Raw genomic sequence first — 17471 nt, 5'->3', positions numbered from 1 at the left:
TCTGATTAACTACCACCCCCCAGCCCCATCTGATTAAATACCACCCCCCCGCCCCACCTGATTAAATACCACCCCCCAGCCCCATCAGATTAAATACCACCCCCCCGCCCCATCAGATTAAATCCCATTTCTTCCTTCCCTGGTTTCACCAGTTGTGTCTGGGGAAGGACGTGGAATTACACCCAAAGGGTGGTACAACTGTGTGGAACACGCTCCGATATAAAACACGATGTGGAGGTGCCGGTGTTGGACTGGGGGTGGACCAGGTCAGAAGTCACACAAGACCAGGTTATAGTCCGACAGGTTTATTTTAAAACACAGACTTACGGAGCGCTCTGAAAGCTTGTGATTTGAAATAAACCTGTCGGACTATAACCTGGTCTCGTGTGACTTTTGACAGTATGATACACAGCAGACTTCATTTGATCATTGCCACACTTGAGGGTGTATGATCTTTGTGATGTTATGAGATTTGGAGCCACGTTAAACAGATGCCATTTGGATACAGATCAACCATGATTTCAATGGAGCCTTGAGGAGATATGAATGAGTTCAATGTGCCAATGTAGCACCACTCCCTGGGTGGGTTCATTTCAAATTGCACACGGATGGGAAAGAGCTAAATCCAGAGAATTGGTGGATGGTGCGACGGGAAATGGGACTTGCAGTATTATCCCCAGTGAACTGACTGTCTCCTCTGTCTGTTCCCAGGTACCTGCCTTCCCCAGGATACCGGCTGAACATGAAAACTCTCCCGGCTGGTTTCAGTCGCAACGCCCCGCTCACGGAGCCTGTATACGAGCATGTTCAAGCAGTGCTGACCGCTGCCCCCCCAAGGAGACATCGTCAGAGCCATCCCAACAAGCGAGCATCTCAACCCTCCTCTAACTGGGAACGGGAACCCGGCCTCAAATCCACATCCAGTGACACTGGGCTGGAACGTACGGTCCTCGGTGTGGGAGAGGGTGGGGGTAACCAGAGGGAGGAAGAATGGAGATGCAGAGATAAAAACAGGAACTGCTGGAGGTCCGGCAGCATCTGTGGAGAGAAGGAGAAACAGAATTAACGTTTTGACCCCAGTATGATTCTTTGGTGTCTGCTCAATCATCCCACAAACCCAGCCAGGCCACATGAATCGAGTGTCAGACAGTCCCAATACTAAGGGACTGATAAGGAAGGCAGTTAGGGAGCGGTAATAGCCTAGTGATATTATCACTGGACTGTTAATACACAAACCCAGGTATTGCTCTGGGGACCTGGGTTCAAATCCCGCCACGGCAGATGGTGGTATTTGAATTCAATAAAAATCTGGAATTAAAAGTCTGATGATAATGACCATGAATTGATTGTCAGGAAAAACCCATCTGGTTCACAAATGTCATTTAGTGATGTCCTCATCGTGTGAATGAATAAAAAGGAGTGATGGGGCTAGGGGCAGTGGTTTGAGGCAGTCCTAGCACTAAAGGACCGATAAGGAAGGAGGATCAATCATTCATTAGACAATGATGGGCTCTGCACCATGGCTATAATATCAGTGGTAGCTGCCAATTGAAAGGTTGGCAGCTCCTGATTCCTGACTGTAGCCTCAAAAGATAAGGTCAAAGACATTGCCACAAAAAAAACAATGAACTGCGGATGCTTGAAATCTGAAACAAAGCCAGAAACACTTAGCAGGTCTGGCAGCATCTGTGGGAAAGCAGAGTTAATGTTTTGAGTATGAATCTTCTTCAGAACCTCAGACCCTGCTGAAGAAGGGTACTAGACTCGAACCGTTAACAAAAGTGAAACAATTGGCCCCTTAACAAGCCTGGTAGCTTGTCAATTAGTGTGTTTCAAATCAACAGGAGAGTTTCTGATCTTGGTATCACCTCGCCTTCCGTAATACCACAGACAGGCACTGTCATGTTGCCTTGGTTAACCAATGCCACCTTATGGTATTTTACACTCAGAGGAGAGGGTGAGAAGGGTGGGGATGGCCTGCTCACCTGATTTACAACTCTAAAATCCAGTCCATTCTCTTGAAGAGACAACAGAAGAAGCCAACTTTAACACACCAATCTCCAACCCCAAGTGTTTACAGGACGAAATGGCCGGTGAGGTCGGCAAGTGTACGGGGATAGTGAAGGTGTGTTTAATGTGTCAGCTTCAAAAGAATATAACCAGATCCGGAGACAAGACTTTTTTTTTAAATTTGTGCTGCTAAGTATTGGATTTGCTTAACTTATTTTTCTGGTGCTCGGTTCTGCAGACAAAAGATTGCATTTCTGTATCTACAAGAGCTGGTTGTCGGGATTTTGCTGTGAAACAAACACGGAGAAACTCGGCAGGTCTACAGCAATTGTGGAGAGAGAAACAGAGTTAATAATCTGAGACCAGTTTGACTCTTCTTCAGACTCTTTGGTTCTTGGACCCAAAATGTTAACTCTGCTTCTCTCTTCACAGATACTGCCAGACCTGCTGAGTTACTCCAGCACTCTCTGTCTGGCTTTCAGATGTCCAGTGGTATTTTGCTTATATTCGATCTTGTTGTTGTGGTTTCAGCTAGTTGATAATACGGTCAGTGGCTTCTCTAGTACTCAACCGTTCTCCGTCCTTTCACAAACATAGCCAGATGTAAAAATCAGGGCACCAACATAAAAAAAATGACCCTTGCCATCTCTAGGATTTTTAAAGAAGTATTTATCCCCCAGGATGGGGTGCTGACCTGCAAGGGTTTATTGTCTGGGATAGAGGGTGATAAACAAGTTTATTGAGCTTGGATAGCTCGCTAGGCTATTTCAGAGGGCACTTATCAATTGCATATAGGCCAGACCCAGGGAAGGATAACAGATTTCCTTTCCATAGGGACATTGGTAAACCAGATGAGTTTGTGCATCAGCTGATAATAGTTGTCACAGTGACTTTTACTGAGATTATCTTTCAGTTCCAGATTTGTAAATGAACTCAAACCCTTGTCCCCAGAGCATGAACCTGGGACTCTGAATTGCTAATCCTGCGACAGAAACACTACGCCACTCAGAGATAGTAGGAACTGCCGATGCTGGAGTCAGAGATAACAAGGTGTGGAGCTGGAGGAACACAGCAGGCCAGGCAGCGCCAGAGGAACAGGAAAGCTGACGTTTTGGGTCGAGACCCTTTGGAAGATGATGCTGCCTGGCCTGCTGTGTTCCTCCAGCTCCACACTGTGTTAACACCGCGCCACTAGTTCTCACGGGACAGATGTAAGTGACTATACAGTACCAAAGTGATAATCCGGAGGCCTGAATGAAATTGTTGTGTATTTCTGCAGTAATCTCCTTTCTATATTCCTCATTCTGGCATGAGGCACTGACTCACGATGGTGGGGACTGGGTGATGGGAGCAGTTCTAGGATCGTGCTTTCTCTCTAGTGTGACCCTCAGCTGGTTGGTTCCAGCAAGTTGTCTGGGCAACGACCAATCTTCTTCCCATAGAGGGATAGAATTGTCAATATTATCGGTCAGCTCGTTAAAATGATTTCCCCACAAAGAATGGTATTGTGGGTCTACCTACGGCACATGGGCTGCAGCAGTTCAAGAAGGCAGCTCACCCCCACCTTCGCAAGGGGCATCTAGGGAAGGGCAATAAATGCTGGGCCCAGCCAGTCACACTCATGTCTCACAAGTCTCACAGTGTAGTGTCAAAAATGCAAAAAGCAAGATACTGTGGAGGCTGGAAATCTGAGATAAAAGCAGAAAGTGCTGGAGAAACTCAGCAGATCTAGCAGCATTTGTCTCAAGGTAGCAATCCAGAATTATTTCACCAAACAGGTGGCATCATAGAGGTTTACAACATGGAAACAGGCCTTTCAGCCTAAATTGTCAAAACTGCCCAATCACTGTTCTGATAACTACACCAATTATCACAGAGTCGTGGTACAGGAGGGGGCCATTCTGTCCCCCCTTCCTTTACTAAAGTTATTGGTTTAATCCTGCTCCCGCTGCTCCTTCCCCATAGTCCAGGAAAATGGATGAAACCATAAAAATCAAGCTGTTTTCAGAAATTTTTGTTTTTAGAGTTCTGGTGACTATAGGTTCTGAGCACAGTGGTTACAACATTGGAGTTTTAATCCAGAGGCCTGCACTAAGATTCCAGAAACACAAGTTCAAATCCCAGTATTTTGATCAGGGGAATTCAAAATCAGTTTACTAAATAAATGTGAAATGACAAGGCTAGTCTCAGTAATAGTCACCACTGGCATTTCTGGACTGTTGTCATAGAGTGATAGAGATGTGCAGCATGGAAACAGATCCCTTGCTCCACCTTGTCCATTCTGACCAGATATCCTAATTTAATCTAGCCCCATTTGCCAGCAATTAGCCCATACCCATATAAACCCTTCCTATTCATGTACCCATCCAGGTGCCTTTTAAATGTTGTAATTGTACCAGCCTCCACAAACCCACCTGGTTCACTAATGGCTTTTAGGGAAGGAAGCTGCAATCCTTACCTGGTCTGGCCTATATGTGACTCCAGACCCACAGCAATGTGGTTAACTCTTAACTATCCTCTGGGCAATTAGCGATGGGCAATAAATGCTGCTCCAGCCAGAGATGCCCTGATCCTGTCAATGCATAAAAGAAAAGGGGCAAGAGTAGGCCATTCAGCCCTTTAAGCCCTGCTCCGACATTCAATATAGCCATGGCTGATCGTTCAACCCAGTCTCCTGTTCCCGCGTTCTCCCCATACCCTTTGATCCCTTTAGCCCTAAGAACTATATCTATCTCCTTCCTGAAAACATTCAATATTTTGGTCACAACCACTTCCTGTGGTACAGAATTCCACAGGCTCCCCACTCTCTGGGTGAAAAAAATTCTCCTCATCTCAACTGACTTTTTCTGTATCGTTAGACCGTGACCCCTGGTTCTGGAGTCTGTGGTCATTGGGAACATCCTTCCCGTGTTTATCCTGTCTAGCCCTGTTAGAATTTTATACAGTTCTATGACATACACTCTCTCATTCTTTTAAACTCCTGTGAATTTTGTTCTAACTGACCCAATCTCTGTAATTCCCAGAATCAGTCTCTTGGTACTACACTGGAGAGTCAGTCTTGATTATTTGTTGATTGTGGAGTAATTTGCACATCTCGTGACTGAATAAATAAAACATTCTCGCTGGTAGTTGAGGTATTCATCTTTGTCGTGTAGAAAGGGCTACCCCTGTGTCACTGTAATAGACATTGAAAGACAAAGTGAAGGTGACTGAAGCAGGCTGGCCTATTCCACAGTAAATGAACCAGATATTTGTGGTTCCAAGGTTAGTCATCCTTGCATTTTACAGCTGTAACAACTGACAGACTGTCACTACTTATGATTGTTTTTCTTTTGCAGAAGTTAAGGGCTCATCTGAAGGACAGTATCTGATCTGATTTCTCGTGAAGGGGCCTTGTGTTATCTTCACAGTGTGAACATGCGCAGTATTCTCTCTGAGTGAACTAGATGAATCCCACTGTGTGTATGGTCACTGCAGCGTTGCCGTGTCATGTCCAAGATGATATTCTGCACGGTCTGTTTATTTTCTCTGACAAATCTACTTGTAACGTCTTTTAAAAAATAAGGCAAACTCCATAGCTTTCTGAATCGGGATTTGTGAAGAAGAACATGATAACTAAGAGCAGGAGTAGGCCATTCAGCCCCTCGAGTCTGCTCCATCATTTAATATGATCATGGCTGATCTCACCTTGGCCTCAATTCCAACCTCTCCAATTTCTCCTCGTAGCAACTGTTCTTCAGCTCTGGCAACATTCCAGTGAGTCTTCTCTGCCCTCTCTCTAAAGCAGTTGCGTCCTTCCTCTAATGTGGTGACTAGTTCTCCCTCAGCTGGGAGGAAGAACTGGAAATCAGAAAGACATTGGTGGCATCTTATCTCGAACCTGGATTCCCTGCTAGAATAGTTTAGGTTAGATGGGCTTCAGATTGGTTTCACAGGTCGGCGCAACATCGAGGGCCGAAGGGCCTGTACTGCGCTGTAATGTTCTATGTTCTATGTTCTATGTTCACTATTCAGAGAGCTGACAGGGAGTTTACGCTCTGTCTCCCCAGGCCATCACTACAGACCAAGTAAAATCTGCATGATTGGTCCCACACACAAAGGCTGGCGATCCCTCTATGATTGACTGGAGATATTGAAAATTAATTTAGAGGGACACATGCAGAGCAAACAAGGGAGGAAAATCAGAGCAAGTGTGAATAAACTTTTCTCAATGCATTTGTAAAGAAAACTGTAACTGTTGTCATTGGAAGGAGTTGCAGATGGAGTTTAATTTAGATAAATGTGCAATTTTGGTAAGGCAAATCATGGCAGAACTTATACAAATAATGGTAGGGTCCTGCAGAGTGTTGCCAAAGTAGGAAACCTCAGGGTGCAGGCTTATAGTTCCTTGACGGTGGAGTCACAAACAGACAGAATAGTGAAGAAGGTGTTTGGTACGCTTGCCTTTATTGGTCAGTGCATTGAGTATAGGGGTTGGGAGGTCATGTTGCAGCTGTACAGGACATTGGTTAAGCCACTTTTGGAATACTGAGTCCAATTCTGGTCTCCCTCTTATAGGAAAGACGATGTTAAACTTCAAAAGGGTGCAGAAAAGATTTACAGGATGTTGCTGGGGTTAGAGGGTTTGAATTATAGGGAGATGCTGAATAGGCTGGGGCTATTTTCCTTGGAGCGTCGGAGGCTGAGGGGTGGCCTTATAGAGATTTATAAAATCATGAGGGGCATGGATAGGGTGAATAGCCAAGGTCTTTTCCCCAGGGTAGGGGAGTCCAAAACTACAGGGCATAGGTTTAAGGTGAGAGGAGAAAGATTTAACAGGGCCTTAAGGGGCAATTTTTTCACGCAGAGGGTGCATGTATGGAATGAGCTGCCAGAGGAAGTAGTGGAGGTTGGTACATTTACAGCATTTAAAAGGCATCTGGATGGGTAAATGAAAAGGAAGGGTTTAGGGGGCTATGGGCCAAATGCTAGCAAATGGGACTAGATTAATCTGGGATATCTGGTCGGCAAGGACGAGTTGGTCCGAAGGTTCTGTTTCGGTCCTGTACATCTCTATGAGTGTATGAGTGGATGACTGTATGAGTGTATGAGTGGGTGACTGTATGAGTGGACGACTGAGTGTATGAGTGGATGAGTGGATGAATGTATGAGTGTATGAGTGGGCGACTGTATGAGTGGACGACTGTATGAGCGGATGAGTGGATGAATGTATGAGTATATGAGTGTATGAGTGGATGACTGTATGAATGGATGACTGTATGAGTGGATGACTATAGGAGTGTATGAGTGAAAGGGATCCTGCAGCTTGTGTGAGGAAGCATTTCACCAAGTGGGCGGACCTCATTGTTGTGTGTAGAGCACTGGGCCAGGCAGAGGTTCTCTGCCACAGAAAGCAGTTGAGGCCAAAACATTGAATGTTTTCAGGAAGGAGTGAGACATGGTTATTGGGGATAAAGGGATCTAAGAGTATGGGGAGGAAGCGGGAGTATGGGACTGATTTGGATGATCATACTGAATGCTGGAGCAGACTCGAAGGGCTGAATGGCCTACTCTTATCTTCTACGTTTATCTGATTAAGTGCCCAGGATTACATCTGCTTGCAGATGGCAGATCGTAGAATGTACCATTTTTCTTGACTCTGAGATAGCAGGGTGCATACCTTCCTTTGCCAGCAGATGTCGCATTTTGCCTGCAGATCAGTTGGTTGCATATGGAGTCTAGCCCTCTGCCTTATACTGACTGAGCAGATTATTAGGAATAAATCTTTGCTGTTTTGGGGGATAACGTTGGACGAGATCTGTGCCAGATTATACCTCTCAAATCACCTGGATTTTCTTAGGGGATGTGATAGGGTAAGTTGTGGGAGGATTGGTAGAGTGGCTCGCTATGAACTGGTGCCCAGGCTACAAATGCTCCCTTCAAATTCCCCTTTGCTGTGCTTCAGTCTCTTTTGAAACAACAACAAAAAACCTTGCATTCCTCCTATAACTGAAAGCAAATGAATACAAACATCTCTTAGCAATCAAAGCTGTACTTTAGGTTGACCGTCAGGTTTAATCTCTGCGTGGTGCCAGTGACATAATCTGATATGCCTTTAATTTGTGGTGTAATCTGACGACATTTTGGTTTTAATTGTGGTTCTGTAAACTCTGAAGACACGAATTATGTTCTGTTTTGTGAAAAGTACCAGCAACACAATTAATAGCTGGCTCCCTGTAGCTTGTGACCTCTGACCTCAAGTCCATTTGTTGTAACCTGTTTGACATTAGGGGCCCTGGACTTTTTCTGTGATTATATACCTTGAGAAGGGGGATAAATATGTAGATTGTAAACCCTCTTTACATGTCCCTCGAGACTTCGACTGGACAGGAAACTATTAAAGCTGTTAAAACAGTAAACCACTGCTCTGAAATGACTTTACAGGTTAAAAGGTATTTAGACCAAGAAAGTGCCTTGGAGGGGTTGGGGGGAAGGGGTGTGGCGGGGTCTGCAGTTCAGTAGGGTCTGAATGCTGCAGGGTGAAGCAGTGTCAACCCTTTCTAGAGCACAGCACATAGCTTTGGTTTAGCAGCAACCTGCCTGATGTGATGAAAGCCGTCAAGGCAGCTTCCAGAAAGAAAAATGTGTTGATATCCTGTTTGGCACAATGTAGAAACCCTATTGCAACCAGAACAAAGGATGCTGAAGTAGATAGCCAAGAGGCAGAAAGAGTGCAGTAATGCAAACCACCAGCTTTCCTCATATATTGTAGGAGCAGCACCCAGGGAGAACGTAGAATTGTGGGGTGGCCATTCAGCCCCTCAAACCTATTCTGTTGTTCACTTACATTACAGTTGATCTGTATTGTAACTCCAGTCACTTGCATTATTTCTGCAACTATTAGGAGAAGACTTTTTCTCTTTCCCCAGCCATTAGTTAGACATTAATCATATCTTAAGAGATAGTAGGAACTGCAGATGCTGGAGAATCTGAGATAACAAGGTGTAGAGCTGGATGAACACAGCAGGCCAGGCAGCATTAGAGGAGCAGGAAAGCTGACGTTTCTGGTCGGGATCCTTCTTCAGAAAAATTATACCTTAATTTGTCTTTTTCCTCTGAATGTCTAGAATACTGGTGAAAAAAGACACTTTTTGTCAAATCTTGCACTCTGGTTGCAATTGTAAGAAATACTGCTGTGTAGGGAAACCAACAGCAATGCTATCTACGTGTACATGCTATATGTGATCCCCACCATACTGTTCTGTATTTGTAAAATCTTGCTTACTGTTCTGTTTCAACACCGTCACCTTGATAACTTGTTATGATCTCTCTACCTTAATTAGTTTGTACAGTTTTGGATTACTTGTTACTTTGGAACGTGAATCATACCTATCATGTTATTCCAGCCATTTGATTTGTCTCCAGCACCACCTTATTTTTAATTTTTTGTAATTGTCTCTCTGCCTCATTTAATTGGATTATAGTTCATCTCCTTCACTTACTATTTCATCTGTTGACATTTTACTCACACCGTCTGAATCTCTTGATCACCTGCAGAGACTTATTATTCAGATTGTCGACACTCCACTCACACCAGCTGTATGATCTCTCTGCCCATTGATCTCTCTGCCTATAAATTCTGTGCCTGTGTGCTTCTTTCTCACTTCACCTGGTGAAGGGGCTACGTTCTGAAAGCTTGTGATTTCAAATAAACCTGTCGGACTATAACCTGGTGTCGTGTGATTTCTGACTTTGTCCACCCCAGTCCAACACTGGCACCTCCACATCAATACCGTGTGAGGGGAGAGTACTGGTTGGTTGGAAAGCAGGCTCTGAGTAATCAACATTCTCTTCTCATACAGTATAAATACTGTTTTCCCTTTACATTGGTATTTCTCACAAATTATCTTGATGACCACACGATGAAAAGCTTTGTCAAAAAAATGTCTTTCATGGCAATACTCAAGCCCCATACATCTACTACTAACTAACTCTCTATTTGTTTCTCTAGCACAGAAATGAATAAAAATCAAGTTTTGAAATGGAGAGGGGATATATTTTTGCTGATGCATCCTTTTGTGGCATACATTATGACGATGGGGGGAGGGTTAATATTCTTGTGTACACTTAATATGAACAAACATAGCAATAGGAAAGGCTGTATTTGGCAAGAAAATGTGGCTGCCAATCAGGAAGCTGATCAAAAAGCTCAAAATGTGCTTTGGCAAGAGTGTGATTTGGAGCATTGTGTTGTTTGAGTGCAAGGTGTTGACCTGGTGGAAAGGACAGACCAGCTTGTCAAATATCTTTGAAATGTGTGTTTGGAGGGGATCAGAAAGGATAGCTGAGGGGAATGAATCAACAAAGGAATTTATTGAATGCAATTAGGATGGACAGAGCGTTTACGTAAACATAGAAACATAGAAAATAGGTGCAGGAGTAGGCCATTCAGCCCTTTGAGCCTGTACCATCATTGGTGGTAGCATTTGTGCTGAAAATACGATCGTGGCTAATCATGCAATCTCAGTATCCCACTCCCGCTTTCTCTTCAAACACCTTGAGGTCTTTAACTGCAAAGGCCACGTCCAGCTCCCTCTTGGATATATCTAATGAACTGGCCCCCAACAGCTTCCTGTGGGAGAGAATTCCACAGGTTCACAACTCACTGAGTGAGGAAATTCTTCCTCATCTCAATCCTGAATAGCTTACCCCCATCTAAAGAGGAAACAGACTTGGGATGAGACATAATTGATGAGACATAAGTTTCAAGGACAAAGAGGAAGGAGGAGTATATCAGCGTTTAATGACCTGAGAATTGAAGGAAGATGTCGGTAAATAAAAAGGATGTCAGAGGATAGAGAGATATGGAAAGATTACTGAAAGCCAGGGAACTTCAAGTAGAGAACACACATTGATGCTGATTGAACATTTGAACAATCTATTTCCAGAGTGATAAAAGTTCTTACTGAGCTTTCAGCTGGACCTCACTGGGCCCATGGAAACAGTGACACACGCAGCAAAGGTCATCCCTACATCTGTAACCTCCTTCAGATCTACAATCAGCCGTCATCCTATTGAATGGTGGAACAGGCTTGAGGAGCCGAATGGCCTCCTTCTGCTCCTATGGCCGAATTCTCCAAGATCTCTGCGCTTCTCATTCCAGCCTCTTACGTGTTCCCAATTTTAATCTTCCATCACCGGCAGCCTTGCTGTCACCCACTGAAGCTGTGGCGTTCCCTTCCTAACGCTCTACACCTCTCCTCCATCGCCGTCGAAAATTCTTTCACTTTGAACGAGCTTTTGACCACCTGTTCTAACATCTTGGTGTCAAAATCTGACTAATTTCTGATCCTGAGATTGCATTTAGCTCTGTTAAAGGTGCTAAATGAAAACAAGTTGTTGTTAAGTGGGATATGAGAAGCTCAGCGTTATATTGCTCCACCCTGGGCTTGTATGGATCAGTGGCTTGTGGTTTTTAGTCGGTGCTGGTCTACGCATAATTCTTTAGTTCTTTGAAATAAATTGCTGTTCAGGTCTGCTAAATGGACCATTCTTGAGCAGTAGACAAATGTGAAATGCACACTGCACATTTCAGAGCATTACAGAAATAATTTGACCGGTTATAGAGTCACTCTAATATGGATTGATGGGCATTCAAAATGCAGCACTGGCTTTGAAGATAATAAATGTGACATTACATTAAGAGGCAAAAGGTGCGTCATTGAAGGCTGTTGAGGGTCCTTTAGATTCTGCTGGGACTCCTGATGACTTCCAGACTGGTTGCATATTTGGTTTTATAGCACTCTGTGTATAGTTTACAGTGCAGTTAGTTTAATGGGAGCTGGTAATTCCCGACGGTACACTGAGTGTAGTCATGTCACTCAGTCACTGAGACAGGCAGTGCTTTCTTTGAAGTCTCAGTAACAGCTGGTGGTTGATGGCAGGGAGTGAAAAATCAAAGGGAGAAAAGGCAAACAGCTAAATTTATACCCCATGATCGCAGTCTGCTCGGAAACAATGGTTGATGGATCTTATCTTCCGGTGGGATCTGTACTCTTGTGGTAGCATTCTGTGCTGAAAATGTGCTGACTTTATCCATCAGCTCAGCTCGCTGTCTACCAGGTGATGGTGGAACCCATCCAGCTCTTGCTCCAGAGACCTGCTGACCCAGACCTGGGCTGATGCTCCAATGCAGAACTGAGGGAGTGCTGCACTGTCCAAGGTACATTCTTTTAGAGAAACCAAAAACTGTGTCTGCCCTGAATGTGAAAGATCTCAGAGCACTATTTCAAAGGTAATAAGAATGAGCTGGTTCCAGCATTCTGGCCAATATTTATCACTCAGTCAGATAACTGGTCATTCTCACATTGTTGTAGCCTACTGAGCACAAATTGGCTGCAATGCTTTTTGAATTGGAATATTGACCATTCTTCAATAGTACCCCCATGGCTGTATAGCCCTTTGCGATGCCTTGACATTATGAAGTAGACACTGTAATTGCAAATGTTTTGTCAGTATTATCTATTCATTGTTCTGTCACTATGTTTGTATTTCTGTATCGATAAGATATCGATGTTTATCAGTGTACATTTATCAGTCTTTCCCAAGTTGTATTTATCCATTCTGTAAATCTTGGGTTCTTCCATAACAGTTCTGTTGTCACACTTTAAAGTAGCAATTGATTAAAACAACATCTCACTTCAGGCTAATTTCTGACTGAAAGCCGAAACTCTACAGCATCTTTAATTTGCAAATCCCTCTCTCCAGTCAACAATTTAACTCTGACTGATTCTAGACTATTTTTACTTGACTGGGGAAGGTGGGCAAGCTCGTTTGAGTTAACATTGTGAGCTGTTCAGTCCACATGTTGTTCTGTTGGATATGGCCAGCCTTCCATTGTGCATGGCAGTCTACACAATACAGTGAGAAGTTTCACTTTGAAGGGGCAAAACGTTGGCTTCTCATTACCATTTAGTGCTCTGAGCACCCCCATCAAGCCTTCCCTCCTCCACAAGAGACAAACATCAACAACAGTGACTGGTGTATCACTTTCATTGATATATCAACCTTCCCATCCATGCCTCAGGCTCCACATTGAGGCTACAGAGCTAGGAATTTGTGGTGTGGTGAATCCATGACCCTTCCATCTGTAGGCCAGTGTTTTTATTTTGCTTTTTATAGTGTCCCCCCCGCCCCCACCCCCAGCAATTCGAATCCTTGAGTACAGGGGATGGCTATTTGTCCCATCATCATGTACTGGTTTTGCCAAAGGAGCTAACTAGTCCTACTCCCCTACTCTTTTTCATTAACTTACCCTTCTCAAAAGCAAATAGGGAACAGCAACTAATACTGGCTTTACCAGCAATGGACCACATCTCACGAATAAATAAAAAAAATTCTTCAAACATTTATCCAATTCACTTTGGAAAGTTATTATTGGATATGTTTCCATCTCCTGTTCAGGTGGCACATTTGGAACAGAATAACTTGCTGTGTGAAGGATATACTTTTCAACAATCCCTTAGCCCTTTCAGCCTTGAATCTAGCTCCTCATATTATCAACTCCTCCTGGCATTTTTTATGAGTGCTATCAAAACTTTTTCTAATCTTGAATGCCTCAATTAAATCCCCAACTAACCCTCTGTACTCTAACTAGTTCCAGCTTTACACATCAGGTGAACATCATGACTATAGTCCTATTGTCACCTCTGTCTCACCCATTAGCTACAGTTCCTCTGTGTGAATACAAGGTGAAAATATCTCAGCAAATCTCAGTCAGTTGTTGCTTCAAGGTTTGCAACATTGTGCTCCCAACAGCAGTCATTGGGGTCAATGTTTGAAATCAGGCATTTCCTTTCGAAGGGAACATTTTTTGAGATTAATCTGAGCATTTAACTCCTCCGCAAACCCACAGAGTACAGATAGGGAACCATATGTGTGTGGCCATCCAAAAATCATACTGGGGCTTGATGAATGAATGACTTGGACTGACCTCTTTAGCTGGTGCTCATACAGTAACAATGCAGTTCGAAGGTGTCACAAGTTCAATCCCTGGTTGACCTGGGGCCTTGTAATAGTGTTGTAAATGTGCCCCTGCACTAGGGCCTTTGCTCCCAATTTCTGTATATCAGGTTGGCACAGCAGCTGGACTATTATACAACAATAGGGTTAGCTATGAACTTGTGGGGCCATTGGGAGGACCCCTTATCAGCAAGGGTTAGGGTATCACCTTGAGTGCACTTGCACTTCTGGTCCTTGGTGCCACTCTCTCACCATTTCAAATCGTCTTTCCCTTCTCCTCCATCCCAACAATAAGCCTATCCACCTGTAACTCAGTGATGGGATTAATTTGGGTGAATCAATGACGAAGATCATTTAGGGTTTTGGTCACTTACCCTCCAAACAAGGACCATCAGTGAGTGTCCTTGTGGAGGGGGACAGATTTTCACTCATTCTGACACTGGGGATTGCAGTAATGCTGGGTTCTGACTACGTGAGTCTCTGTGTTAATATTCCACACTAACCCAGTGTGTACATCAATCAGTGAACATCTAGAAGTGGCTGGGGATGATGCAAACCAATAGGGCTAACAAATGTCCTTATGTTTGAAACATTAAATCTCAATTTAGTCGGCGCAATTGTGTGCAACATGAGAAATTGACAGTGTATTACATTGGTAATTTATACAAGACTAGTCACGTATGCCAACAAGGTTTTCGGGGTCTGAGAGTGTGTACGTAATTTATTGTTTCCCTATCTCCACCCAAAGGAGGTCATGCTGATTTAAACAAGACCGGGAGGCCCAGGAAGTATGCTTTTCATTGCTCTTAGCTTCTAATTACTGCTGTACAGTGTGACATGGCTGTGCCCTTAACAACAGTTGTACTATTATTTTCTATACTTGGCTGCAGATGCAGGAATGTTTTATATCATATTATGAATATAAATGTATATTAAAATATAGAAACACAAACAGATGTATTTTGCAGACAAATAATATAATGTTGCTTTTCTTTTGTCTATTTGGTGGTACGGCGAGTCTATAGCTATGAAGGAACCAGACTGACACATGCCAACTTGTCAGCTCTAAGCTCACTCTCAGCCACCACCATGATTTGGATTTCCTGTGTCAGAGCCACAGGGTATGACTATTAATTTATGATGGGATTAAGCAGTATTTTGCGATTTATTGTCAGTTTTCAATGTTTCAACAATAATATTTTCTCATTCAGTTATAAGAAACAGTGAATGCAATGATGTGATGCATTGTATAATAAAACAACATTTTTAAAGCAGTATTTGTGTCAACGGTACTTTTACGCTGCTCCCCAAGTTTTCTATCAGTAGTCATTTGATAGCGCAGAACTTGAGTATTGCTGCAAAAAAATCACATTTTTGTTAAAGTTTTCTACCTTGCATTCATCAGGATAATTCACAAGAATACCAATTCAAGGGGAAAATCAATCTTTATATTGGTGTGTTACAGTTATACAAAACCCTGGTTAGACCTCAGATGGAGTACTGTGAGCAGACCTGGGCACCACACCTTGGGAAGGATAAATTGCCCTTGGGTGGAGTACAAGAATGTTAACTAGACTTCAGGGATTAAGTTATGAGGCACAGTTAGGCTTGTTTTATCTAGAATTTAGAAGGTTAAGAGGTGATCTGGTCAAAGTCTTCAAGATATTAATAGGAAAAGACAGGATAGATAAAAATAAACTATTTCCACTGAAAATAAAACTAGGGAGCACACTCTTAAAAATTAGGGCCAGACTATTCAGGAGAGATGTTAGGAAGCACTTCTACACACAAAAAGTGGTAGATGTTTGGAACTCACTTCCACAAATGGTAATTGATGATAGATCAGCTGCTAATGTTACATCTGAGATAGGTACATTTTTATTAAGCAAATGTATTAAGGGATATAATCCAAAGACAGGTATATAGAGTTAGGCCACATATCAGCCATGATCTCATTGAATGGTGGAACAGGCCTGAGGGGCTAAATGGCCTACTTCTGTTCCTATGTTCCTACTGCATTCAAGGAGAATGTGGATTGGTTGGCAAGTGGAATCCAATTGGCGGAGGCATTACCATGGAGAATGTATCCATTAATGCTGATTGACAGTTAACTGCCAGGCTTGTTCAAATTTTAAACCAGGCAGGCTGATTGCAAGGCAAAAGGTATTGACAAACTATTCTTTTTTCGTTATTCATTCATGTCATGTGGACATTACTAGCTGGGCTAGATTTTATTGCTCATTTCTAACAGCCCTGGAGAAAGGTGGTGAGCCACCTTCTTGACCAGTTGTAGGCACACTAATGGTGTGGTTAGGGAATAATTTCCAGGATTTGGACCCAGCAACACCGAAGATACAGCGATCTGTTTCCAAGTCAAGATGGTGAGTGGCTTGGAGGGGAACTTGCAGGTAGTGGTGTTGTTCCCATGTATCTGCTGCTCTTATCCTCCAAATGCCAATGTTGTCAATTTCACTAAGTCAGATTAAGACCATAAGATCATCAGACATAGCAGCAGAAATTAGGCCATTTGGCCCATCTAGTCTGCTCCGCCATTCAGTCATGGCTGATAAGTTCCTCAACCCCATTCTCCTGCTTTCTCCCCTTAACCCTTGATTCCCTTGATAATCAAGAACTGTCTATCTCAGTCTTAAATGTACTCAATGACCTTAATAGATCTTGAGTATGAGAGTTGCTGTATTTGGGTTTACATTCAGGTTCTACTATACAAGCAGGGTTTTGGGTTTGTGGCCCTCAGCTGATTGTAGTGAGAGTTACAACTGTACCCTGTGTGATGGGCAATGGCTTTCCACAAACAGTTTAAACTATGGCCAAAGGCAGACTCCATGTCCACCTGAGGACAATGGGCAGATTCTCACAGCTGGAGGCCCAATACAAGGCCTTTCAGCTCAGAAGGAGATGGTGCCTTCAGTTCAGGTAAATGAGGGGTGAGACGGAGAGAGAGAAGGGGCACTTTCCACTGTCTCTGTGACAAAACTTTAAACTTAACAGTTTGGCCAGGGTGGGGAATTGGAGTGTGTCTTACAGCAGAATGGCCTGAGATTTCCGCTAAAGACCTCCAGACGGTGAAAGGGGGAGTTGGGGAGAGCACTGTGTGCCAGGCCCCTGGTCAAGTTCCGATGCAGTTGGCTCATTGCCAGAATCCTAAATGCCAAGGAAGAGGTATTGGCCTCGTGGTATTATCGCTGGACTGTTAATCCAGAGACGTAGATAATGTTCTGTGGACCTGGGTTCGAATCTTGCAGATGGTGGATTTTGAATTAAATAAATATCTGGAATTAAGAATCTAATGATGACTGTGAATACATTGCTGATCCTCAGAAAAACCCATCTGGTTCACTAATTTCCTTTAGGGAAGGAAACTGCCATCCCTACCTAGTCTGGCCTACATGTGACTCCAGACCCACAGCAATGTAGTGGACTCTTAACTGCCCTCTGGGCAA

This window comes from Rhincodon typus, chromosome 10, assembly GCF_021869965.1.
Source record: "Rhincodon typus isolate 14 chromosome 10, sRhiTyp1.1, whole genome shotgun sequence".
Lineage (NCBI taxonomy): Eukaryota > Metazoa > Chordata > Chondrichthyes > Orectolobiformes > Rhincodontidae > Rhincodon > Rhincodon typus.
Note: the sequence above shows the minus strand (reverse complement) of the source record.